Raw genomic sequence first — 5,310 nt, 5'->3', positions numbered from 1 at the left:
TATTGAAATAGAATTAAACCATCCGTTAGTCCCGAAATGACCTAGTTTGTGTCGAGTGGACGTTAAACCCCATATCTCTCTCTCTCTCTCTCTCTCTCTCTCACGAACATGTGCTGGCTAGTTATCTATTTAAGTCTTGGCTTCGATTTTATTTTAAATATCTCCGCGTACAATAAAATTACTGAAATATACATTTAACATGTGCCATGTACCAGAGTAGACCGTTACGTCGCTGTCTGAGGAAAATGTCACTTGTAGACCACCCAGCCACCAAATACAACTCACAATATTAAGAAGAATTTATTTTTGTTGTGTCCCCAATATAAATACATTCGCAATAGCTGGGATATTCAACCGGTAAGAATTTATTTTTGTTGTATCCCAATATAAATACATTCACAATAGCTGGGATATTCAACCGGTAAGAAATTCACCGAATCCGGTCCCGTCTCTACTAGCAACCATTGTAAGAAATAACGTTGTATACAGGAACCTTCTCCATTCTGACATTTACCAGTACTGTAAAAAAAAATCATCATAGTCATTATTATGGTAGCATCAAATACTGGACAAAACATACGTAACATTTAAATACAAATCAAACTTTACTGTACAGCCACTGTTAAACTTAGTTATCACCCAATAATACATTCTACGGTAGATATCGCTTGTGTGATACATTTCATAATCTACTGCTAAGGAGATATCGCGTTACATGAATTTGATTTGCCAGTTAAAAAGGAACTTTTTTCAAAGGACAGTTCATTTTTGATTAAAGGTAACTTCTTTTTTTATTAAAAGTAACTTCTTTTTTTTTTTTTTTTTATTAAAAATGAATTATTTTTATTTAATTGACCTTGATGGGAACACTGGGTCAATATAAAGGACTGTGCAATGGTTGAATTGCTGTCAAAAAATGGTGTATCACTACGCTGTAATGTAATCAGGTTCAGTAAAAGTGATGTCTATAGTAAAGAATTATATTTATTTATTTGTGCATGTAAGAAAGGATTGGGTGATAAATAAAATCTCTTACTCGTCTTTTTGTGATATAAAAAAATATCAACACTCGTTGATAAAGTAAAAAAAAAAACGAGGTCGATAAAATAAAAATAAAAAATTCGACAGAGGCTCGTTTTTTTGTTTACTTTATCGACTTGTGTTGACATTTTTTGATATTAAAAAGTGACTCGTAGGAGATTCTCTATGTGTACGCACGTTTGCGAATGAATGAAATGATATAAAATTAAATGGCATTTAACGCCCTACTGTTCTGCTCCGACTGGGCTAATGAAGACGAACATACGCCATACAGTAGTGTGTTTTATGATGAGGGAAATTTTTCCCGGGCAGCCTACCCTTATATCGAATTGCGACTGTCGAGGGATCTTTTACGTGTACGCCAATTCGTACATGTGACCTCGGTTTTTGTCCCATCCGAACAACTATACATTGTCCATTGCCTGTCTAGGCCAACGCATGAATCGGACACGGGACGTCCAGTTACTGTTGCTCATACATTTTGGCGACAATCGATTAGCCGGGAGGGGGGTAGCTTCGGCCTCTAGACCGCTAATGAAGACGGAAAAGGGAAATTGAAGGAGCAAAGTATCTAACTCAATATCTTCCAGAATATTCGAAATTAAAAACACGAATAAGAATTCAATATTGATCAGTTTCAATCAATATTGGATGTTGTTATCTTGCCGTGAAACTATGGGACCTTCATATCCAATATTTAAGACACAATTAACATAATAATCAGTACACGAGTCGTGTACTCTGTTTTTTCGGTTGCCATTTTGTAATGAACAAATAAAAACATATCATACAACACAATGTGGAAGTAATTAGTAAAGGCTAACTCACAAACGACAAACTAATCATTTAAAAAACGTGTAGAATCAATATTGGCGTAAATGACTGATGTTCAATTTGAACTGTTCACATATTTCAACCAACATAATTGATTAGAAATTCCAGTCTTTTTTTTCTTCAAAAATTGAATACAAATCACTTTACATACATTTATATTATATTAAAGACATATTATGGGAGATTAGATAAAGAGTTGGCAATTCTCACTATAATAGATAAAAACTAGATAATGTAGGTAATTTGCTGAAAAATTCAGTCAAGAATTAAGCGACTGAAATTTCGGCTTAGCCTTGATCATCATTACTAACGTCGGTACAATAAAAAAAAACATAGTGTCGATTATCCATTTCATGATTAAAATTTAATCATGAGAAAATGTGGAGCAGGAAATCGGATCATAATCTAATAAATATCGCAAGCTAGCGTTGACATCGAGAGTTGATAATGGTCTGGATAAGTTAATTAATGTCTAATGAATAATTTAGATAACATTTTAGGCCCCAAAAAAGACTTGCAATAGGCAGATTTAGCCCTTGCATAATGTATGTTTAATATGTGCTTTTAGGTTCATTTTTGTCTTTTTCAAGGTTAAAAACAATAAAGCCACACGCCCTTTAAGAAGTAAGGTTATTGCACTCGGCAAACCTCGGCAGATTCCGTTACTTACATCTAGCCTCGGCTGTATGACGGTAAGTGATATATACTTACGACTATACAATTGCGATGAGGCACCGGTTTACTTTTTAGGAAAACTTGCCGCTTTTAAAAAGAAGTTATCGAAGCGTGCGTAGAATTTTCAGTGCAAAAGTTGTCCTTGTTTGAAGAAAATCGGATAAACTTGAAAGAAAAACAGCTTTAGACTTTGAAATATTTGTATGATAAAACATTCTTCAAAGGTGTCGTCAAGGGCAACGCCGTTGGTAATCCGCGAACTTGAAAGTAGTTCCAATGGCGGAATTCGTCATACAGCCGAGGCTAGATGTAGGGTAATGGAATCTGCTGTACACGGGGCCTCGGTTTTTCGTCTCATCCGAATGACTAGACAGCTGTTCTTGCCAGGCCCTCCACCCTGCATCACTGACAAGGGGAAACCACGCCGGAAAATCTGGGTGAACTTTCTCGGCCAATGCAGGGATCGAACACCCGACCTCCAGGCTAGCGAGCCAGCGTCTTACCCACTCAGCCACCGTGACCCACTATTGGGGAAAAGAAATGGAATAAAAATGTAATTTACCCCTGACACGTTCCTATATGAAGTAACTGGAAACAACTGTCCAAGTGTTTAATAGAATAAACACTTCCGTTTGTTGCTGATACCTTCAGGGGTATAATTATCTCCTGTTTCCTAAATAAATCAATCAGTCAAAATTAATAAAAGTATTATTGAATCACCAGCCAGCGCCCCCCCCCCCACCCCACCACATTCACCACCACCCAAACACACCACAATAAACTGATAATTATGTGCTTAAATGGTAATTGTGGACATAAATATTTACACAAAAAAATAGAATCACTTGACATCTTCACCGGGATAGAAAACACAGACATGCGTAATTCAGTATTCACTGGTCTCTCGATTGTTTTTCTCACCCGAAGAGCTAGAGAGGCATGTTGCGTGCTTGGCCGCAAAATCCGAGGGACTTTATTGAACAGTAAGCCAGTCCTATCCTCACTGGGGAGTTGGATGGCTGAATGGTTAGCACAAAGTCTGTCATTGAGTCAACTGGCGTGGTTTCGATTCCCCGGTTGTACGTGACAAGGAGTAGGATCGCCTGTCCAACCTCGTGGGTTTCCTCAGGGTCCTCCGGTTTCCACCCACTAAAATTGAACCACGTGTTAGTCCCGAAATGACCTAGTTTGTGTCGAGTGGACGTTAAACCCCAAATCTCTCTCTCTCTCTCTCTCTCTCTCATAAGACCTGTCATTGAGTCAACTGGCGTGGTTTTGATTTTTGGTACAGCAGGCACGTGCTAACCATTCGGCAACCCCCCCCCCCCCACCCGTTGAAAGAGGCAAAACCTCATTTCGTTTACTTTTAAACATACTTACGTTTCACAACATGGTGCAATTTCTGAACCTACGGGTAACTCTGACGCACTATATGATGATATCACCTTTTGACTCATCAGTCGAAATGTGGGGCTGTCGTGATTCTTTATCGCCATTATTTCCCTTTTGGATGCAAATAACCCTGGTAAAAGTGTCTTGAAGCTGAAATCGCTTGTTTCTCCCATGTCTCTTAACAGAACAGGCTTCCTTCCACTGACTCTTCTGCCACAAGTTGGATCCACCATACAGACCAGAACAAACACGGCTAGTACATGAGGGTATAGCATAATGACTTGATAAAAACACACGTCGGTTATAAATCTGGAAGATGCGACCAACAAATGCGTTCTACTCCGGTATGTCCGTATCCGTTTCTGTTTATTATTTATTACACGAACAGAATTTAAAGAAGTTGGATGAAATGACGACAGTGGTATTTAACCAATAAAATGGATTTATTCGCCTATTATCACCAACTATAGATTACTTTTTATAAGTTTATTGAAGCGATTCAACCTATCCGATCTTGTCATTGTATTCACGCTCCAGGACACAGTCATATTAGCATTATATACTTGGTTTAATGTATAATAAAGATATATTTAGATATCCTAATTTTCTATGTTTTCAAGCAAGGGGGTTTAAAGATACATTCCCACAAAAGTATTTATAGGGTACTTAATTCCACATTTAAAAGTATGGCAAATTTGGTGTATGGAAACTAGAGACAACCAATCTTACTAGAAAAATAATGGACCCCCATGGAGCAAGCACTGGGCAAAAATATCAGGGTATCACTAATGATCTTTTAGAGGCATTTAGTAAGTGGTAAAGCAATAAACTATAACACATACTTATCGAAAAACAATTACTGATTTATTTAGGCGATGTTTCGAAGAGTATCCTCTCAATGTTTTCAAGCAATTACAGTAACAAATGTGTAGGGCAATTATATTTAGACAAGCAATAACAACAAATCACAAACCATGCAAGATCAAAGGCATGAAAACTACATGACGGCATATTGTCTGGCAGCTTGACTTTGGGAGCGGTTGTTATTGTCCCCCGCCTTTCGAAGAAAGCAGGGGACTATTAAAATGGGTTCGTCCGTCTGTCTGTCCGTCCGTCTGTCTGTCCGTCACACTTTTTGGGACACAATAACTCTCTTCCTAATTGAGCTAGAATGTTCAAACTTGGTGTATGTGTTTATTAGGTCAATGCCTTGATGGAGTTCGAAGATGAGCATTTTCCGCTTAGGGTAAGCAGAGATAAGCAATTTGATTGGTTGATGCTTTGGGACACGATAACTCTCTTCCTAATTGGGCTAGAATGTTCAAACTTGGTGTATGTGTTGATTAGGTCAATGCCTTGATGGAGTTC

At 37.9% G+C, this 5,310-nt stretch overlaps 1 long non-coding RNA gene across 1 annotated transcript; it reads right to left on the bottom strand.

Moving 5' to 3' along the window:
- Window positions 1-294: 294 nt before the first annotated feature.
- On the bottom strand, window positions 295-4,289 carry LOC126817410 (uncharacterized). The gene is made up of 3 exons (XR_007678999.2): window positions 3,931-4,289; window positions 3,113-3,223; window positions 295-519 (listed from the first exon to the last, which is right to left on the bottom strand). It is a non-coding gene; the product is annotated as an uncharacterized LOC126817410 (long non-coding RNA).
- Between the last annotated feature and the right edge of the window lie 1,021 nt (window positions 4,290-5,310).

This window comes from Patella vulgata, chromosome 4, assembly GCF_932274485.2.
Source record: "Patella vulgata chromosome 4, xgPatVulg1.2, whole genome shotgun sequence".
NCBI lineage: Eukaryota > Metazoa > Mollusca > Gastropoda > Patellidae > Patella > Patella vulgata.
Note: the sequence above shows the minus strand (reverse complement) of the source record. Positions and strands in the feature narration are given on the sequence as shown.